Consider the following 23728-nt stretch of genomic DNA (forward strand, 5'->3'; position numbering starts at 1 on the left):
TTACTTCCAACTAGTGAGGATCACATAATTCCTAACAAAGTTTTGACACAGATTCCCAATTCGGGCATTCAGAACATATAGCACGTTGCTGTAAGCAAGCACATTCTCATTCAAAGTTGCAAGTTACTATGTAGGAACAAGTTTGTATAGGTATTTCAAAGATGCCCAGAACTGAGCTGAACTTGATATGTGTCCAACCTCTAGAAATAACTTCATGCCCCAACTCACTTACTTCCAGCTGGTAATGATCACATAATTCCTAACAAAGTTTTGACACAGATTCCCAATTCGGGCATTCAGAACATATAGCACGTTGCTGTAAGCAAGCACATTCTCATTCAAAGTTGCAAGTTACTATGTAGGAACAAGTTTGTATAGGTATTTCAAAGATGAACAGAACTGAGCTAAACGTTGTATGTCTGCAACTCCTAGAAATAACTTCATGCCCCATCTCCTTTACTTCCAGCTAGTAAGGATCACATAATTCCTAACAAAGTTTTGACACAGATTCCCAATTCGGGCATTCAGAACATATAGCACGTTGCTGTAAGCAAGCACATTCTCATTCAAAGTTGCAAGTTACTGTGTAGGAACAAGTTTGTATAGGTATTTCAAAGATGCCCAGAACTGAGCTAAACGTTGTATGTCTCCAACTCCCAGAAATAACTTCATGCCCCCTCTCCCTTACTTCCAGCTAGTGAGGATCACATAATTCCTAACAAAGTTTTGACACAGATTCCCAATTCTGGCATTCAGAACATATAGCACGTTGCTGTAAGCAAGCACATTCTCATTCAAAGTTGCAAGTTACTATGTAGGAACAAGTTTGTATAGGACTTTCAAAGATGCCCATAACTGAGCTGAAGTTTGTATGTCTCCAACTCCTAGAAATAACTTCATGCCCCATCTCCTTTACTTCCAGCTAGTGAGGATCACATAATTCCTAACAAAGTTTTGACACAGATTCCCAATTCGGGCATTCAGAACATATAGCACGTTGCTGTAAGCAAGCACATTCTCATTCAAAGTTGCAAGTTACTATGTAGGAACAAGTTTGTATAGGTATTTCAAAGATGTCCAGAACTGAGCTAAATTTGGTATGTGTCCAACCTCTAGAAATAAATTCATGCCTCAACTCCCTTACTTCCAGCTAGTAAGGATCACATAATTCCTACCAAAGTTTTGACACAGATTCCCAATTCGGGCATTCAGAACATATAGCACGTTGCTGTAAGCAAGCACAATCTCATTCAAAGTTGCAAGTTACTATGTAGGAACAAGTTTGCATAGGTATTTCAAAGATGCCCAGTACTGAGCTAAGCGTTGTATGACTCCAACTCCTAGATAACTTCATGCCCCATCTCCCTTAATTCCAGCTAGTAAGGATCACATAATTCCTAACAAAGTTTTGACACAGATTCCCAATTCGGGCATTCAGAACATATAGCACGTTGCTGTAAGCAAGCACATTCTCATTCAAAGTTGCAAGTTACTATGTAGGAACAAGTTTGTATAGGTATTTCAAAGATGCCCAAAACTGAGCTAAAGTGGGTATGTGTCCAACTCCTAGAAATAACTTCATGCCCCATCTCCCTTACTTCCAGCTAGTAAGGATCACATAATTCCGAACAAAGTTTTGACACAGATTCCCAATTCAGGCATTCAGAACATATAGCACGTTGCTGTAAGCAAGCACATTCTCATTCAAAGATGCAAGTTACTATGTAGGAACAAGTTTGAATAGGTATTTCAAAGATGCCCAGAACTGAGCTAAACTTGGTATGTCTCCAACCCCTAGCAATAACTTCATGCCCCATCTCCCTTACTTCCAGCTAGTAAGGATCACATAATTCCTAACAAAGTTTTGACACAGATTCCCAATTCGGGCATTCAGAACATATAGCACGTTGCTGTAAGCAAGCACATTCTCATTCAAAGTTGCAAGTTACTATGTAGGAACAAGTTTGTATAGGTATTTCAACGATGCCCAGAACTGAGCTAAACTTGGTATGTGTCCAACCTCTAGAAATAACTTCATGCCCGAACTCCCTTACTTCCAGCTAGTAAGTATCACATAATTCCTAACAAAGTTTTGACACAGATTCCCAATTCGGGCATTCAGAACATATAGCACGTTGCTGTAAGCAAGCACATTCTCATTCAAAGTTGCAAGTTGCTATGTAGGAACAAGTTTGTATAGGTATTTCAAAGATGCCCAGAACTGAGCTAAACGTTGTATGTCTCCAACTCCTAGAAATAACTTCATGCCCCATCTCCCTTACTTCGAGCTTGGAAGGATCACATAATTCCTAACAAAGTTTTGACACAGATTCCCAATTCGGGCATTCAGAACATATAGCACGTTGCGGTAAGCAATCAGATTCTGATTCAAAGTTGCAAGTTACTATGTAGGAACAAGTTTGTATAGGTATTTCAAAGATGCCCAGAACTGAGCTAAACGTTGTATGTCTGCAACTCCCAGAAATAACTTCATGCCCCATCTCCCTTACTTCCAGCTAGTAAGGATCACATAATTCCTAACAAAGTTTTGACACAGATTCCCAATTCGGGCATTCAGAACATATAGCACGTTGCTGTAAGCAAGCACGTTCTCATTCAAAGTTGCAAGTTACTATGTAGGAACAAGTTTGTATAGGTATTTCAAAGATGCCCAGAACTGAGCTGAAGTTTGTATGTCTCCAACTCCTAGAAATAACTTCATGCCCCATCTCCCTTACTTCCAGCTAGTGAGGATCACATAATTCCTAACAAAGTTTTGACACAGATTCCCAATTCGGGCATTCAGAACATATAGCACGTTGCTGTAAGCAAGCACATTCTCATTCAAAGTTGCAAGTTACTATGTAGGAACAAGTTTGTATAGGTATTTCAAAGATGCCCAGAACTGAGCTAAACTTGTATGTCTCCAACTCCTAGAAATAACTTAATGCCCCAACTCCCTTACTTCCAGCTAGTAAGGATCACATAATTCCTAACAATGTTTTGACACAGATTCCCAATTCGGGCATTCAGAACATATAGCACGTTGCTGTAAGCAAGCACGTTCTCATTCAAAGTTGCAAGTTACTATATAGGAACAAGTTTGTATAGGTATTTCAAAGATGCCCAGAACTGAGCTGAAGTTTGAATGTCTCCAACTCCTAGAAACAACTTCATGCCCCATCTCCCTTACTTCCAGCTAGTGAGGATCACATAATTCCTAACAAAATTTTGACACAGATTCCCAATTCGGGCATTCAGAACATATAGCACGTTGCTGTAAGCAAGCACATTCTCATTCAAAGTTGCAAGTTACTATGTAGGAACAAGTTTGTATAGGACTTTCAAAGATGCCCATAACTGAGCTGAAGTTTGTATGTCTCCAACTCCTAGAAATAACTTCATGCCCCATCTCCTTTACTTCCAGCTAGTGAGGATCACATAATTCCTAACAAAGTTTTGACACAGATTCCCAATTCGGGCATTCAGAACATATAGCACGTTGCTGTAAGCAAGCACATTCTCATTCAAAGTTGCAAGTTACTATGTAGGAACAAGTTTGTATAGGTATTTCAAAGATGTCCAGAACTGAGCTAAATTTGGTATGTGTCCAACCTCTAGAAATAAATTCATGCCTCAACTCCCTTACTTCCAGCTAGTAAGGATCACATAATTCCTACCAAAGTTTTGACACAGATTCCCAATTCGGGCATTCAGAACATATAGCACGTTGCTGTAAGCAAGCACAATCTCATTCAAAGTTGCAAGTTACTATGTAGGAACAAGTTTGCATAGGTATTTCAAAGATGCCCAGTACTGAGCTAAGCGTTGTATGACTCCAACTCCTAGATAACTTCATGCCCCATCTCCCTTAATTCCAGCTAGTAAGGATCACATAATTCCTAACAAAGTTTTGACACAGATTCCCAATTCGGGCATTCAGAACATATAGCACGTTGCTGTAAGCAAGCACATTCTCATTCAAAGTTGCAAGTTACTATGTAGGAACAAGTTTGTATAGGTATTTCAAAGATGCCCAGAACTGAGCTGAAGTTTGAATGTCTCCAACTCCTAGAAATAAATTCATGCCCCATCTCCCTTACTTCCAGCTAGTGAGGATCACATAATTCCTAACAAAGTTTTGACACAGATTCCCAATTCGGGCATTCAGAACATATAGCACGTTGCTGTAAGCAAGCACATTCTCATTCAAAGTTGCAAGTTACTATGTAGGAACAAGTAGGTATAGGTATTTCAAAGATGCCCAGAACTGAGCTAAACGTTGTATGTCTGCAACTCCTAATAAGAACTTCATGCCCCATCTCTCTTACTTGCATCTAGTAAGGATCACATAATTCCTAACAAAGTTTTGACACAGATTCCCAATTCGGGCATTCAGAACATATAGCACGTTGCTGTAAGCAAGCACATTCTCATTCAAAGTTGCAAGTTACTATGTAAGAACACGTTTGTATAGGTATTTCAAAGATGCCCAGAACTGAGCTAAACGTTGTATGTCTCCAACTCCTAGAAATAACATCATGTCCCATCTCCCTTACTTCCAGCTAGTAAGGATCACATAATTCCTAACAAAGTTTTGACGCAGATTCCCATTCGGGCATTCAGAACATATAGCACGTTGCTGTAAGGAAGCACATTCTCATTCAAATTTGCAAGTTACTATGTAGGAACAAGTTTGTATAGGTATTTCAAAGATGCCCAGAACTGAGCTAAAGTGGGTATGTGTCCAACTCCTAGAAATAACTTCATGCCCCATCTCACTTACTTCCAGCTAGTAAGGATCACATAATTCCTAACAAAGTTTTGACACAGATTCCCAATTCAGGCATTCAGAACATATAGCACGTTGCTGTAAGCAAGCACATTCTGATTCAAAGTTGCAAGTTACTATGTAGGAACAAGTTTGTATAGGTATTTCAAAGATGCCCAGAACTGAGCTAAACGCTGTATGTCTCCAACTCCTAGAAATAACTTCATGCCCCATCTCCCTTACTTCCAGCTAGTAAGGATCACATAATTCCTAACAAAGTTTTGACACAGATTCCCAATTCGGGCATTCAGAACATATAGCACGTTGCTGTAAGCAAGCACATTCTCATTCAAAGTTGCAAGTTACTAAGTAGGAACAAGTTTGTATAGGTATTTCAAAGATGCCCAGAACTGAGCTAAACTTGGTATGTGTCCAACCTCTAGAAATAACTTCATGCCCCAACTCCCTTACTTCCAGCTAGTAAGGATCACATAATTCCTAACAAAGTTTAGACACAGATTCCCAATTCGGGCATTCAGAACATATAGCACGTTGCTGTAAGCAAGCACATTCTCATTAAAAGTTGCAAATTACTATGTAGGAACAAGTTTGTATAGGTATTTCAAAGATGCCCAGAACTGAGCTAAAGTGGGTATGTGTCCAACTCCTAGAAATAACTTCATGCCCCATCTCCCTTACTTCCAGCTAGTAAGGATCACATAATTCCTAACAAAGTTTTGACACAGATTCCCAATTCGGGTATTCAGAACATATAGCACGTTGCTGCAAGCAAGCACATTCTCATTCAAAGTTGCAAGTTACTATGTAGGAACAAGTTTGTATAGGTATTTCAAAGATGCCCAGAACTGAGCTAAACGGTGTATGTCTGCAACTCCTAGAAATAACTTCATGCCCCATCTCCCTTACTTCCAGCTAGTAAGGATCACATAATTCCTAACAAAGTTTTGATACAGATTCCCAATTCGGGCATTCAGAACATATAGCACGTTGCTGTAAGCAAGCACATTCTCATTCAAAGTTGCAAGTTACTATGTAGGAACAAGTTTGTATAGGTATTTCAAAGATGCCCAGAACTGAGCTAAACGTTGTATGTCTCCAACTCCTAGAAATAACATCATGTCCCATCTCCCTTACTTCCAGCTAGTAAGGATCACATAATTCCTAACAAAGTTTTGACGCAGATTCCCATTCGGGCATTCAGAACATATAGCACGTTGCTGTAAGGAAGCACATTCTCATTCAAATTTGCAAGTTACTATGTAGGAACAAGTTTGTATAGGTATTTCAAAGATGCCCAGAACTGAGCTAAAGTGGGTATGTGTCCAACTCCTAGAAATAACTTCATGCCCCATCTCACTTACTTCCAGCTAGTAAGGATCACATAATTCCTAACAAAGTTTTGACACAGATTCCCAATTCAGGCATTCAGAACATATAGCACGTTGCTGTAAGCAAGCACATTCTGATTCAAAGTTGCAAGTTACTATGTAGGAACAAGTTTGTATAGGTATTTCAAAGATGCCCAGAACTGAGCTAAACGCTGTATGTCTCCAACTCCTAGAAATAACTTCATGCCCCATCTCCCTTACTTCCAGCTAGTAAGGATCACATAATTCCTAACAAAGTTTTGACACAGATTCCCAATTCGGGCATTCAGAACATATAGCACGTTGCTGTAAGCAAGCACATTCTCATTCAAAGTTGCAAGTTACTAAGTAGGAACAAGTTTGTATAGGTATTTCAAAGATGCCCAGAACTGAGCTAAACTTGGTATGTGTCCAACCTCTAGAAATAACTTCATGCCCCAACTCCCTTACTTCCAGCTAGTAAGGATCACATAATTCCTAACAAAGTTTAGACACAGATTCCCAATTCGGGCATTCAGAACATATAGCACGTTGCTGTAAGCAAGCACATTCTCATTAAAAGTTGCAAATTACTATGTAGGAACAAGTTTGTATAGGTATTTCAAAGATGCCCAGAACTGAGCTAAAGTGGGTATGTGTCCAACTCCTAGAAATAACTTCATGCCCCATCTCCCTTACTTCCAGCTAGTAAGGATCACATAATTCCTAACAAAGTTTTGACACAGATTCCCAATTCGGGTATTCAGAACATATAGCACGTTGCTGCAAGCAAGCACATTCTCATTCAAAGTTGCAAGTTACTATGTAGGAACAAGTTTGTATAGGTATTTCAAAGATGCCCAGAACTGAGCTAAACGGTGTATGTCTGCAACTCCTAGAAATAACTTCATGCCCCATCTCCCTTACTTCCAGCTAGTAAGGATCACATAATTCCTAACAAAGTTTTGATACAGATTCCCAATTCGGGCATTCAGAACATATAGCACGTTGCTGTAAGCAAGCACATTCTCATTCAAAGTTGCAAGTTACTATGTAGGAACAAGTTTGTATAGGTATTTCAAAGATGCCCAGAACTGAGCTAAACGTTGTATGTCTCCAACTCCTAGAAATAACTTCATGCCCCATCTCCCTTACTTCCAGCTAGTAAGGATCACATAATTCCTAACAAAGTTTTGACACAGATTCCCAATTCGGGCATTCAGAACATATAGCACGTTGCTGTAAGCAAGCACATTCTCATTCAAAGTTTCAAGTTACTATGTAGGAACAAGTTTGTATAGGACTTTCAAAGATGCCCATAACTGAGCAGAAGTTTGTATGTCTCCAACTACTAGAAATAACTTCATGCCCCATCTCCCTTACTTCCAGCTAGTGAGGATCACATAATTCCTAACAAAGTTTTGACACAGATTCCCAATTCGGGCATTCAGAACATATAGCACGTTGCTGTAAGCAAGCACATTCTCATTCAAAGTTGCAAGTTACTATGTAGGAACAAGTTTGCATAGGTATTTCAGAGATGCCCAGTACTGAGCTAAGCGTTGTATGACTCCAACTCCTAGATAACTTCATGCCCCATCTCCCTTACTTCCAGCTAGTAAGGATCACATAATTCCTAACAAAGTTTTGACACACATTCCCAATTCGGGCATTCAGAACATATAGCACGTTGCTGTAAGCAAGCACATTCTCATTCAAAGTTGCAAGTTACTATGTAGGAATAAGTTTGTATAGGTATTTCAAAGATGCCCAGAACTGAGCTAAAGTGGGTATGTGTCCAACTCCTAGAAATAACTTCATGCCCCATCTCCCTTACTTCCAGCTAGTAAGGATCACATAATTCCTAACAAAGTTTTGACACAGATTCCCAATTCAGGCATTCAGAACATATAGAACGTTGCTGTAAGCAAGCACATTCTCATTCAAAGTTGCAAGTTACTATGTAGGAACAAGTTTGTAAAGGTATTTCAAAGATGCCCAGAACTGAGCTAAACTTGGTATGTGTCCAACCTCTAGAAATAACTTCATGCCCCAACTCCCTTACTTCCAGCTAGTAAGGATCACATAATTCCTAACAATGTTTTGACACAGATTCCCTTTTCGGGCATTCAGAACATATACCACGTTGCTGTAAGCAAGCACATTCTGATTCAAACTTGCAAGTTACTATTTAGGAACAAGTTTGTATAGGTATTTCAAAGATGCCCAGAACTGAGCTAAACGCTGTATGTCTGCAACTCCTAGAAATAACTTCATGCCCCATCTCCCTTACTTCCATCTAGTAAGGATCACATAATTCCTAACAAAGTTTTGACACAGATTCCCAATTCGGGCATTCAGAACATATAGCACGTTGCTGTAAGCAAGCACATTCTCATTCAAAGTTGCAAGTTACTATGTAGGAACAAGTTTGTATAGGTATTTCAAAGATGCCCAGAACTGAGCTAAACGTTGTATGTCTCCAACTCCTAGAAATAACTTCATGCCCCATCTGCCTTACATCCAGCTAGTAAGGATCACATAATTCCTAACAAAGTTTTGACACAGATTCCCAATTCGGGCATTCAGAACATATAGCACGTTGCTGTAAGCAAGCACATTCTCATTCAAAGTTGCAAGTTACTATGTAGGAACAAGTTTGTATAGGTATTTCAAAGATGCCCTGAACTGAGCTAAACGTTGTATGTCTCCAACTCCTAATAATAACATCATGCCCCATCTCCCTTACTTCCAGCTAGTAAGGATCACATAATTCCTATCAAAGTTTTGACACAGATTCCCAATTCGGGCATTCAGAACATATAGCACGTTGCTGTAAGCAAGCACATTCTCATTCAAAGATGCAAGTTACTATGTAGGAACAAGTTTGTATAGGTATTTCAAAGATGCCCAGAACTGAGCTAAACTTGGTATGTCTCCAACCCCTAGAAATAACTTCATGCCCCATCTCCCTTACTTCCAGCTAGTAAGGATCACATAATTCCTAACAAAGTTTTGACACAGATTCCCAATTCGGGCATTCAGAACATATAGCACGTTGCTGTAAGCAAGCACATTCTCATGCAAAGTTGCAAGTTACTATGTAGGAACAAGTTTGTATAGGTATTTCAACGATGCCCAGAACTGAGCTAAACTTTGTATGTGTCCAACCTCTAGAAATAACTTCATGCCCCAACTCCCTTACTTCCAGCTAGTAAGGATCACATAATTCCTAACAAAGTTTTGATGCAGATTCCCATTCGGGCATTCAGAACATATAGCACGTTGCTGTAAGGAAGCACATTCTCATTCAAATTTGCAAGTTACTATGTAGGAACAAGTTTGTATAGGTATTTCAAAGATGCCCAGAACTGAGCTAAAGAGGGTATGTGTCCAACTCCTAGAAATAACTTCATGCCCCATCTCACTTACTTCCAGCTAGTAAGGATCACATAATTCCTAACAAAGTTTTGACACAGATTCCCAATTCAGGCATTCAGAACATATAGCACGTTGCTGTAAGCAAGCACATTCTGATTCAAAGTTGCAAGTTACTATGTAGGAACAAGTTTGTATAGGTATTTCAAAGATGCCCAGAACTGAGCTAAACGCTGTATGTCTCCAACTCCTAGAAATAACTTCATGCCCCATCTCCCTTACTTCCAGCTAGTAAGGATCACATAATTCCTAACAAAGTTTTGACACAGATTCCCAATTCGGGCATTCAGAACATATAGCACGTTGCTGTAAGCAAGCACATTCTCATTCAAAGTTGCAAGTTACTAAGTAGGAACAAGTTTGTATAGGTATTTCAAAGATGCCCAGAACTGAGCTAAACTTGGTATGTGTCCAACCTCTAGAAATAACTTCATGCCCCAACTCCCTTACTTCCAGCTAGTAAGGATCACATAATTCCTAACAAAGTTTAGACACAGATTCCCAATTCGGGCATTCAGAACATATAGCACGTTGCTGTAAGCAAGCACATTCTCATTAAAAGTTGCAAATTACTATGTAGGAACAAGTTTGTATAGGTATTTCAAAGATGCCCAGAACTGAGCTAAAGTGGGTATGTGTCCAACTCCTAGAAATAACTTCATGCCCCATCTCCCTTACTTCCAGCTAGTAAGGATCACATAATTCCTAACAAAGTTTTGACACAGATTCCCAATTCGGGTATTCAGAACATATAGCACGTTGCTGCAAGCAAGCACATTCTCATTCAAAGTTGCAAGTTACTATGTAGGAACAAGTTTGTATAGGTATTTCAAAGATGCCCAGAACTGAGCTAAACGGTGTATGTCTGCAACTCCTAGAAATAACTTCATGCCCCATCTCCCTTACTTCCATCTAGTAAGGATCACATAATTCCTAACAAAGTTTTGATACAGATTCCCAATTCGGGCATTCAGAACATATAGCACGTTGCTGTAAGCAAGCACATTCTCATTCAAAGTTGCAAGTTACTATGTAGGAACAAGTTTGTATAGGTATTTCAAAGATGCCCAGAACTGAGCTAAACGTTGTATGTCTCCAACTCCTAGAAATAACTTCATGCCCCATCTCCCTTACTTCCAGCTAGTAAGGATCACATAATTCCTAACAAAGTTTTGACACAGATTCCCAATTCGGGCATTCAGAACATATAGCACGTTGCTGTAAGCAAGCACATTCTCATTCAAAGTTTCAAGTTACTATGTAGGAACAAGTTTGTATAGGACTTTCAAAGATGCCCATAACTGAGCAGAAGTTTGTATGTCTCCAACTACTAGAAATAACTTCATGCCCCATCTCCCTTACTTCCAGCTAGTGAGGATCACATAATTCCTAACAAAGTTTTGACACAGATTCCCAATTCGGGCATTCAGAACATATAGCACGTTGCTGTAAGCAAGCACATTCTCATTCAAAGTTGCAAGTTACTATGTAGGAACAAGTTTGTATAGGTATTTCAAAGATGTCCAGAACTGAGCTAAATTTGGTATGTGTCCAACCTCTAGAAATAAATTCATGCCCCAACTCCCTTACTTCCAGCTAGTAAGGATCACATAATTCCTACCAAAGTTTTGACACAGATTCCCAATTCGGGCATTCAGAACATATAGCACGTTGCTGTAAGCAAGCACATTCTCATTCAAAGTTGCAAGTTACTATGTAGGAACAAGTTTGCATAGGTATTTCAGAGATGCCCAGTACTGAGCTAAGCGTTGTATGACTCCAACTCCTAGATAACTTCATGCCCCATCTCCCTTACTTCCAGCTAGTAAGGATCACATAATTCCTAACAAAGTTTTGACACAGATTCCCAATTCGGGCATTCAGAACATATAGCACGTTGCTGTAAGCAAGCACATTCTCATTCAAAGTTGCAAGTTACTATGTAGGAATAAGTTTGTATAGGTATTTCAAAGATGCCCAGAACTGAGCTAAAGTGGGTATGTGTCCAACTCCTAGAAGTAACTTCATGCCCCATCTCCCTTACTTCCAGCTAGTAAGGATCACATAATTCCTAACAAAGTTTTGACACAGATTCCCAATTCAGGCATTCAGAACATATAGAACGTTGCTGTAAGCAAGCACATTCTCATTCAAAGTTGCAAGTTACTATGTAGGAACAAGTTTGTAAAGGTATTTCAAAGATGCCCAGAACTGAGCTAAACTTGGTATGTGTCCAACCTCTAGAAATAACTTCATGCCCCAACTCCCTTACTTCCAGCTAGTAAGGATCACATAATTCCTAACAATGTTTTGACACAGATTCCCTTTTCGGGCATTCAGAACATATAGCACGTTGCTGTAAGCAAGCACATTCTGATTCAAACTTGCAAGTTACTATTTAGGAACAAGTTTGTATAGGTATTTCAAAGATGCCCAGAACTGAGCTAAACGCTGTATGTCTGCAACTCCTAGAAATAACTTCATGCCCCATCTCCCTTACTTCCATCTAGTAAGGATCACATAATTCCTAACAAAGTTTTGACACAGATTCCCAATTCGGGCATTCAGAACATATAGCACGTTGCTGTAAGCAAGCACATTCTCATTCAAAGTTGCAAGTTACTATGTAGGAACAAGTTTGTATAGGTATTTCAAAGATGCCCAGAACTGAGCTAAACGTTGTATGTCTCCAACTCCTAGAAATAACTTCATGCCCCATCTGCCTTACATCCAGCTAGTAAGGATCACATAATTCCTAACAAAGTTTTGACACAGATTCCCAATTCGGGCATTCAGAACATATAGCACGTTGCTGTAAGCAAGCACATTCTCATTCAAAGTTGCAAGTTACTATGTAGGAACAAGTTTGTATAGGTATTTCAAAGATGCCCTGAACTGAGCTAAACGTTGTATGTCTCCAACTCCTAATAATAACATCATGCCCCATCTCCCTTACTTCCAGCTAGTAAGGATCACATAATTCCTATCAAAGTTTTGACACAGATTCCCAATTCGCGCATTCAGAACATATAGCACGTTGCTGTAAGCAAGCACATTCTCATTCAAAGATGCAAGTTACTATGTAGGAACAAGTTTGTATAGGTATTTCAAAGATGCCCAGAACTGAGCTAAACTTGGTATGTCTCCAACCCCTAGAAATAACTTCATGCCCCATCTCCCTTACTTCCAGCTAGTAAGGATCACATAATTCCTAACAAAGTTTTGACACAGATTCCCAATTCGGGCATTCAGAACATATAGCACGTTGCTGTAAGCAAGCACATTCTAATTCAAAGTTGCAAGTTACTATGTAGGAACAAGTTTGTATAGGTATTTCAACGATGCCCAGAACTGAGCTAAACTTTGTATGTGTCCAACCTCTAGAAATAACTTCATGCCCCAACTCCCTTACTTCCAGCTAGTAAGGATCACATAATTCCTAACAAAGTTTTGACACAGATTCCCAATTCGGGCATTCAGAACATATAGCACGTTGCTGTAAGCAAGCACATTCTCATTCAAAGATGCAAGATGCTATGTAGGAACAAGTTTGTATAGGACTTTCAAAAATTCCCAGAACTTAGCTGAAGTTTGTATGTCTCCAACTCCTAGAAATAATTTCATTACCCATCTCCCTTACTTCCAGCTAGTAAGGATCACATAATTCCTAACAAAGTTTTGACACAGATTCCCAATTCGGGCATTCAGAACATATAGCACGTTGCTGTAAGCAAGCACATTCTCATTCAAAGATGCAAGATGCTATGTAGGAACAAGTTTGTATAGGACTTTCAAAAATTCCCAGAACTTAGCTGAAGTTTGTATGTCTCCAACTCCTAGAAATAATTTCATTACCCATCTCCCTTACTTCCAGCTAGTAAGGATCACATAATTCCTAACAAAGTTTTGACACAGATTCCCAATTCAGGCATTCAGAACATATAGCACGTTGCTGTAAGCAAGCACATTCTGATTCAAAGTTGCAAGTTACTATGTAGGAACAAGTTTGTATAGGTATTTCAAAGATGCCCAGAACTGAGCTAAACGCTGTATGTCTGCAACTCCTAGAAATAACTTCATGCCCCATCTCCCTTACTTCCAGCTAGTAAGGATCACATAATTCCTAACAAAGTTTTGACACAGATTCCCAATTCGGGCATTCAGAACATATAGCACGTGCTGTAAGCAAGCACATTCTCATTCAAAGATGCAAGTTACTATGTAGGTACAAGTTTGTATAGGACTTTCAAAGATGCCCAGAACTGAGCTAATCTTGGTATGTCTCCAACTCCTAGAAATAACTTCATGCCCCATCTCCCTTACTTCCAGCTAGTGAGGATCACATAATTCCTAACAAAGTTTTGACACAGATTCCCAATTCGGGCATTCAGAACATATAGCACGTTGCTGTAAGCAAGCACATTCTCATTCAAAGTTGCAAGTTACTATGTAGGAACAAGTTTGTATAGGTATTTCAAAGATGCCCAGAACTGAGCTGAACGTTGCATGTCTGCAACTCCTAATAATAACTTCATGCCCCATCTCTCTTACTTCCATCTAGTAAGGATCACATAATTCCTAACAAAGTTTTGACACAGATTCCCAATTCGGGCATTCAGAACATATAGCACGTTGCTGTAAGCAAGCACATTCTCATTCAAAGTTGCAAGTTACTATGTAAGAACAAGTTTGTATAGGTATTTCAAAGATGCCCAGAACTGAGCTAAACTTTGTATGTCTCCAACTCCTAGAAATAACTTCATGACCTATCTCCCTTACTTTCAGCTTGTAAGGATCACATAATTCCTAAAAAGTTTTGACACAGATTCCCAATTCGGGCATTCAGAACATATAGCACGTTGCTGTAAGCAAGCACATTCTCATTCAAAGTTGCAAGTTACTATGTAGGAACAAGTTTGTATAGGTATTTCAAAGATGCCCAGAACTGAGCTAAACGTTGTATGTCTCCAACTCCCGGAAATAACTTCATGCCCCATCTCCCTTACTTCCAGCTAGTAAGGATGACATAATTCCTAACAAAGATTTGACACAGATTCCCAATTCGGGCATTCAGAACATATAGCACGTTGCTGTAAGCAAGCACGTTCTCATTCAAAGTTGCAAGTTACTATGTAGGAACAAGTTTGTATAGGTATTTCAAAGATGCTCAGAACTGAGCTAAACGTTGTATGTCTCCAACTCCTAGCAATAACTTCATGCCCCATCTCCCTTACTTCCAGCTAGTGAGGATCACATAATTCCTAACAAAGTTTTGACACAGATTCCCAATTCGGGCATTCAGAACATATAGCACGTTGCTGTAAGCAAGCACATTCTCATTCTAAGAAGCAAGATACTATGTAGGAACAAGTTTGTATAGGTATTTCAAAGATGCCCAGAACTGAGCTATAGTGGGTATGTCTCCAACTCCTAGAAATAACTTCATGCCCCATCTCCCTTACTTCCAACTAGTGAGGATCACATAATTCCTAACAAAGATTTGACACAGATTCCCAATTCGGGCATTCAGAACATATAGCACGTTGCTGTAAGCAAGCACATTCTCATTCAAAGTTGCAAGTTACTATGTAGGAACAAGTTTGTATAGGTATTTCAAAGATGCCCAGAACTGAGCTGAACTTGGTATGTGTCCAACCTCTAGAAATAACTTCATGCCCCAACTCACTAACTTCCAGCTGGTAATGATCACATAATTCCTAACAAAGTTTTGACACAGATTCCCAATTCGGGAATTCAGAACATATAGCACGTTGCTGTAAGCAAGCACATTCTCATTCAAAGTTGCAAGTTACTATGTAGGAACAAGTTTGTATAGGTATTTCAAAGATGCCCAGAACTGAGCTAAACGTTGTATGTCTCCAACTCCTACAAATAACTTCATGTCCCATCTCCCTTACTTCCAGCTTGGAAGGATCACATAATTCCTAACAAAGTTTTGACACAGATTCCCAATTCGGGCATTCAGAACATATAGCACGTTGCTGTAAGCAAGCACATTCTGATTCAAAGTTGCAAGTTACTATGTAGGAACAAGTTTGTATAGGTATTTCAAAGATGCCCAGAACTGAGCTAAACTTGGTATGTTTCCAACTCCTAGAAATATCTTCATGCCCCAACTCCCTTACTTCCAGCTAGTAAGGATCACATAATTCCTAACAAAGTTTTGACACAGATTCCCAATTGGGGCATTCAGAACATATAGCACGTTGCTGTAAGCAAGCAAGTTCTCCTTCAAAGTTGCAAGTTACTATGTAGGAACAAGTTTGTATAGGTATTTCAAAGATGCCCAGAACTGAGCTGAAGTTTGAATGTCTCCAACTCCTAGAAATAACTTCATGCCCCATCTCCCTTACTTCCAGCTAGTGAGGATCACATAATTCCTAACAAAGTTTTGGCACAGATTCCCAATTCGGGCCTTCAGAACATATAGCACGTTGCTGTAAGCCAGCACATTCTCATTCAAACTTGCAAGTTACTATGTAGGAACAAGTTTGTATAGGTATTTCAAAGATGCCCAGTACTGAGCTAAACGTTGTATGTCTGCAACTCCTAATAATAACTTCATGCCCCATCTCTCTTACTTCCATCTAGTAAGGATCACATAATTCCTAACAAAGTTTTGACACAGATTCCCAATTCGGGCATTCAGAACATATAGCACGTTGCTGTAAGCAAGCACATTTTCATTCAAAGTTGCAAGTTACTATGTAGGAACAAGTTTGTATAGGTATTTCAAAGATGCCCAGAACTGAGCTGAACTTGGTATGTGTCCAACCTCTAGAAATAACTTCATGCCCCAACTCACTAACTTCCAGCTGGTAATGATCACATAATTCCTAACAAAGTTTTGACACAGATTCCCAATTCGGGAATTCAGAACATATAGCACGTTGCTGTAAGCAAGCACATTCTCATTCAAAGTTGCAAGTTACTATGTAGGAACAAGTTTGTATAGGTATTTCAAAGATGCCCAGAACTGAGCTAAACGTTGTATGTCTCCAACTCCTAGAAATAACTTCATGTCCCATCTCCCTTACTTCCAGCTTGGAAGGATCACATAATTCCTAACAAAGTTTTGACACAGATTCCCAATTCGGGCATTCAGAACATATAGCACGTTGCTGTAAGCAAGCACATTCTGATTCAAAGTTGCAAGTTACTATGTAGGAACAAGTTTGTATAGGTATTTCAAAGATGCCCAGAACTGAGCTAAACGTTGTATGTCTCCAACTCCCAGAAATAACTTCATGCCCCATCTCCCTTACTTCCATCTAGTAAGGATCACATAATTCCTAACAAAGTTTTGACACAGATTCCCAATTCGAGCATTCAGAACATATAGCACGTTGCTGTAAGCAAGCATGTTCTCAATCAAAGTTGCAAGTTACTATGTAGGAACAAGTTTGTATAGGTATTTCAAAGATGCCCAGAACTGAGCTGAAGTTTGTATGTCTCCAACTCCTAGAAATAACTTCATGCCCCATCTCCCTTACTTCCAGCTAGTGAGGATCACATAATTCCTAACAAAGTTTTGACACAGATTCCCAATTCGGGCATTCAGAACATATAGCACGTTGCTGTAAGCAAGCACATTCTCATTCAAAGTTGCAAGTTACTATGTAGGAACAAGTTTGTATAGGTATTTCAAAGATGCCCAGAACTGAGCTGAACTTGGTATGTGTCCAACCTCTAGAAATAACTTCATGCCCCAACTCACTTACTTCCAGCTGGTAATGATCACATAATTCCTAACAAAGTTTTGACACAGATTCCCAATTCGGGCATTCAGAACATATAGCACGTTGCTGTAAGCAAGCACATTCTCATTCAAAGTTGCAAGTTACAATGTAGGAACAAGTTTGTATAGGTATTTCAAAGATGCCCAGAACTGAGCTAAACGTTGTATGTCTCCAACTCCTAGAAATAACTTCATGTCCCATCTCCCTTACTTCCAGCTTGGAAGGATCACATAATTCCTAACAAAGTTTTGACACAGATTCCCAATTCGGGCATTCAGAACATATAGCACGTTGCTGTAAGCAAGCACATTCTGATTCAAAGTTGCAAGTTACTATGTAGGAACAAGTTTGTATAGGTATTTCAAAGATGCCCAGAACTGAGCTAAAGTGGGTATGTCTCCAACTCCTAGAAATAACTTCATGCCCCATCTCCCTTACTTCCAACTAGTGAGGATCACATAATTCCTAACAAAGATTTGACACAGATTCCCAATTCGGGCATTCAGAACATATAGCACGTTGCTGTAAGCAAGCACATTCTCATTCAAAGTTGCAAGTTACTATGTAGGAACAAGTTTGTATAGGTATTTCAAAGATGCCCAGAACTGAGCTGAACGTTGTATGTCTCCAACTCCTAGAAATAACTTCATGCCCCATCTCCCTAACTTCCAGCTGGTAATGATCACATAATTCCTAACAAAGTTTTGACACAGATTCCCAATTCGGGCATTCAGAACATATAGCACGTTGCTGTAAGCAAGCACTTTCTCATTCAAAGTTGCAAGTTACTATGTAGGAACAAGTTTGTATAGGTATTTCAAAGATGCCCAGAACTGAGCTAAACGTTGTATGTATCCAACTCCTAGAAATAACTTCATGTCCCATCTCCCTTACTTCCAGCTTGGAAGGATCACATAATTCCTAACAAAGTTTTGACACAGATTCCCAATTCGGGCATTCAGAACATATAGCACGTTGCTGTAAGCAAGCACATTCTCATTCAAACTTGCAAGTTACTATGTAGGAACAAGTTTGTATAGGTATTTCAAAGATGCCCAGAACTGAGCTAAACGTTGTATGTCTCCAACTCCTAGAAATAACTTCATGCCCCATCTCCCTTACTTCCAGCTAGTAAGGATCACATAATTCCTAACAAAGTTTTGACACAGATTCCCAATTCGGGCATTCAGAACATATAGCACGTTGCTGTAAGCAAGCACGTTCTCAATCAAAGTTGCAAGTTACTATGTAGGAACAAGTTTGTATAGGTATTTCAAAGATGCCCAGAACTGAGCTAAACGTTGTATGTCTCCAACTCCCAGAAATAACTTCATGCCCCATCTCCCTTACTTCCAGCTAGTAAGGATCACATAATTCCTAACAAAGATTTGACACAGATTCGCAATTCGAGCATTCAGAACATATAGCACGTTGCTGTAAGCAAGCACGTTCTCAATCAAAGTTGCAAGTTACTATGTAGGAACAAGTTTGTATAGGTATTTCAAAGATGCCCAGAACTGAGCTGAAGTTTGTATGTCTCCAACTCCTAGAAATAACTTCATGCCCCATCTCACTTACTTCCAGCTAGTGAGGATCACATAATTCCTAACAAAGTTTTGACACAGATTCCCAATTCGGGCATTTAGAACATATAGCACGTTGCTGTAAGCAAGCACATTCTCATTCAAAGTTGCAAGTTACTATGTAGGAACAAGTTTGTATAGGTATTTCAAAGATGCCCAGAACTGAGCTAAACTTGGTATGTTTCCAACTCCTAGAAATATCTTCATGCCCCAACTCCCTTACTTCCAGCTAGTAAGGATCACATAATTCCTAACAAAGTTTTGACACAGATTCCCAATTGGGGCATTCAGAACATATAGCACGTTGCTGTAAGCAAGCACGTTCTCATTCAAAGTTGCAAGTTACTATGTAGGAACAAGTTTGTATAGGTATTTCAAAGATGCCCAGAACTGAGCTGAAGTTTGAATGTCTCCAACTCCTAGAAATAACTTCATGCCCCATCTCCCTTACTTCCAGCTAGTGAGGATCACATAATTCCTAACAAAGTTTTGGCACAGATTCCCAATTCGGGCCTTCAGAACATATAGCACGTTGCTGTAAGCCAGCACATTCTCATTCAAACTTGCAAGTTACTATGTAGGAACAAGTTTGTATAGGTATTTCAAAGATGCCCAGAACTGAGCTAAACGTTGTATGTCTGCAACTCCTAATAATAACTTCATGCCCCATCTCTCTTACTTCCATCTAGTAAGGATCACATAATTCCTAACAAAGTTTTGACACAGATTCCCAATTCGGGCATTCAGAACATATAGCACGTTGCTGTAAGCAAGCACATTCTCATTCAAAGTTGCAAGTTACTATGTAAGAACAAGTTTGTATAGGTATTTCAAAGATGCCCAGAACTGAGCTAAACGTTGTATGTCTCCAACTCCTAGAAATAACTTCATGACCTATCTCCCTTACTTTCAGCTTGTAAGGATCACATAATTCCTAAAAAGTTTTGACACAGATTCCCAATTCGGGCATTCAGAACATATAGCACGTTGCTGTAAGCAAGCACATTCTCATTCAAAGTTGCAAGTTACTATGTAGGAACAAGTTTGTATAGGTATTTCAAAGATGCCCAGAACTGAGCTAAACGTTGTATGTCTCCAACTCCCGGAAATAACTTCATGCCCCATCTCCCTTACTTCCAGCTAGTAAGGATGACATAATTCCTAACAAAGATTTGACACAGATTCTCAATTCGGGAATTCAGAACATATAGCACGTTGCTGTAAGCAAGCACGTTCTCATTCAAAGTTGCAAGTTACTATGTAGGAACAAGTTTGTATAGGTATTTCAAAGATGCCCAGAACTGAGCTGAACTTGGTATGTGTCCAACCTCTAGAAATAACTTCATGCCCCAACTCACTAACTTCCAGCTGGTAATGATCACATAATTCCTAACAAAGTTTTGACACAGATTCCCAATTCGGGAATTCAGAACATATAGCACGTTGCTGTAAGCAAGCACATTCTCATTCAAAGTTGCAAGTTACTATGTAGGAACAAGTTTGTATAGGTATTTCAAAGATGCCCAGAACTGAGCTAAACGTTGTATGTCTCCAACTCCTAGAAATAACTTCATGTCCCATCTCCCTTACTTCCAGCTTGGAAGGATCACATAATTCCTAACAAAGTTTTGACACAGATTCCCAATTCGGGCATTCAGAACATATAGCACGTTGCTGTAAGCAAGCACATTCTGATTCAAAGTTGCAAGTTACTATGTAGGAACAAGTTTGTATAGGTATTTCAAAGATGCCCAGAACTGAGCTAAACGTTGTATGTCTCCAACTCCCAGAAATAACTTCATGCCCCATCTCCCTTACTTCCATCTAGTAAGGATCACATAATTCCTAACAAAGTTTTGACACAGATTCCCAATTCGAGCATTCAGAACATATAGCACGTTGCTGTAAGCAAGCACGTTCTCAATCAAAGTTGCAAGTTACTATGTAGGAACAAGTTTGTATAGGTATTTCAAAGATGCCCAGAACTGAGCTGAAGTTTGTATGTCTCCAACTCCTAGAAATAACTTCATGCCCCATCTCCCTTACTTCCAGCTAGTGAGGATCACATAATTCCTAACAAAGTTTTGACACAGATTCCCAATTCGGGCATTCAGAACATATAGCACGTTGCTGTAAGCAAGCACATTCTCATTCAAAGTTGCAAGTTACTATGTAGGAACAAGTTTGTATAGGTATTTCAAAGATGCCCAGAACTGAGCTAAACTTGGTATGTTTCCAACTCCTAGAAATATCTTCATGCCCCAACTCCCTTACTTCCAGCTAGTAAGGATCACATAATTCCTAACAAAGTTTTGACACAGATTCCCAATTGGGGCATTCAGAACATATAGCACGTTGTTGTAAGCAAGCACATTCTCATTCAAAGTTGCAAGTTACTATGTAGGAACAAGTTTGTATAGGTATTTCAAAGATGAACAGAACTGAGCTAAACGTTGTATGTCTCCAACTCCTAGAAATAACTTCATGCCCCATCTCCCTTACTTCCAACTAGTGAGGATCACATAATTCCTAACAAAGTTTTGACACAGATTCCCAATTCGGGCATTCAGAACATATAGCACGTTGCTGTAAGCAAGCACATTCTCATTCAAAGTTGCAAGTTACTATGTAGGAACAAGTTTGTATAGGTATTTCAAAGATGCCCAGAACTGAGCTGAACGTTGTATGTTTCCAACTCCTAGAAATAACTTCATGCCCCATCTCCCTAACTTCCAGCTGGTAATGATCACATAATTCCTAACAAAGTTTTGACACAGATTCCCAATTCGGGCATTCAGAACATATAGCACGTTGCTGTAAGCAAGCACTTTCTCATTCAAAGTTGCAAGTTACTATGTAGGAACAAGTTTGTATAGGTATTTCAAAGATGCCCAGAACTGAGCTAAACGTTGTATGTATCCAACTCCTAGAAATAACTTCATGTCCCATCTCCCTTACTTCCAGCTTGGAAGGATCACATAATTCCTAACAAAGTTTTGACACAGATTCCCAATTCGGGCATTCAGAACATATAGCACGTTGCTGTGAGCAAGCACATTCTCATTCAAACTTGCAAGTTACTATGTAGGAACAAGTTTGTATAGGTATTTCAAAGATGCCCAGAACTGAGCTAAACGTTGTATGTCTCCAACTCCTAGAAATAACTTCATGCCCCATCTCCCTTACTTCCAGCTAGTAAGGATCACATAATTCCTAACAAAGTTTTGACACAGATTCCCAATTCGGGCATTCAGAACATATAGCACGTTGCTGTAAGCAACCACGTTCTCAATCAAAGTTGCAAGTTACTATGTAGGAACAAGTTTGTATAGGTATTTCAAAGATGCCCAGAACTGAGCTAAACTTGGTATGTGTCCAACCTCTAGAAATAACTTCATGCCCCAACTCCCTTACTTCCAGCTAGTAATGATCACATAATTCCTAACAAAGTTTTGACACAGATTCCCAATTCGGGCATTCAGAACATATAGCACGTTGCTGTAAGCAAGCACTTTCTCATTCAAAGTTGCAAGTTACTATGTAGGAACAAGTTTGTATAGGTATTTCAAAGATGAACAGAACTGAGCTAAACGTTGTATGTCTGCAGCTCCTAGAAATAACTTCATGTCCCATCTCCCTTACTTCCATCTAGAAAGGATCACATAATTCCTAACAAAGTTTTGACACAGATTCCCAATTCGGCCATTCAGAACATATAGCACGTTGCTGTAAGCAAGTACATTCTCATTCAAAGATGCAAGTTACTATGTAGGAATAAGTTTGTATAGGACTTTCAAAGATGCCCAGAACTGAGCTGAAGTTTGTATGTCTCCAACTCCTAGAAATAACTTCATGCCCCATCTCCCTTACTTCCAACTAGTGAGGATCACATAATTCCTAACAAAGTTTTGACACAGATTCCCAATTCGGGCATTCAGAACATATAGCACGTTGCTGTAAGCAAGCACATTCTCATTCTAAGAAGCAAGTTACTATGTAGGAACAAGTTTGTATAGGTATTTCAAAGATGCCCAGAACTGAGCTAAACGTTGTATGTCTCCAACTCCTAGAAATAACTTCATGCCCCATCTCCCTTACTTCCAGCTAGTAAGGATCACATAATTCCTAACAAAGTTTTGACACAGATTCCCAATTCGGGCATTCAGAACATATAGCACGTTGCTGTAAGCAAGCACTTTCTCATTCAAAGTTGCAAGTTACTATGTAGGAACAAGTTTGTATAGGTATTTCAAAGATGCCCAGAACTGAGCTAAACGTTGTATGTCTCCAACTCCTAGAAATAACTTCATGCCCCATCTCCCTTACTTCCAGCTAGTAAGGATCACATAATTCCTAACAAAGTTTTGACACAGATTCCCAATTCGGGCATTCAGAACATATAGCACGTTGCTGTAAGCAAGCACATTCTCATTCAAAGTTGCAAGTTACTATGTAGGAACAAGTTTGTATAGGTATTTCAAAGATGCCCAGAACTGAGCTAAACTTGGTATGTCTCCAACTCCTAGAAATAACTTCATGCCCCATCTCCCTTACTTCCAGCTAGTAAGGATCACACAATTCCTAACAAAGTTTTGACACAGATTCCCAATTCGGGCATTCAGAACATATAGCACGTTGCTGTAAGCAAGCACATTCTCATTCAAAGTTGCAAGTTACTATGTAGGAACAAGTTTGTATAGGTATTTCAAAGATGCCAAGAACTGAGCTAAACTTGGTATGTGTCCAACCTCTAGAAATAACTTCATGCCCCAACTCCCTTACTTCCAGCTAGTAATGATCACATAATTC

Source organism: Diceros bicornis, chromosome 14 (assembly GCF_020826845.1).
Source record: "Diceros bicornis minor isolate mBicDic1 chromosome 14, mDicBic1.mat.cur, whole genome shotgun sequence".
In the NCBI taxonomy this organism is placed as follows: Eukaryota; Metazoa; Chordata; class Mammalia; order Perissodactyla; family Rhinocerotidae; genus Diceros; species Diceros bicornis.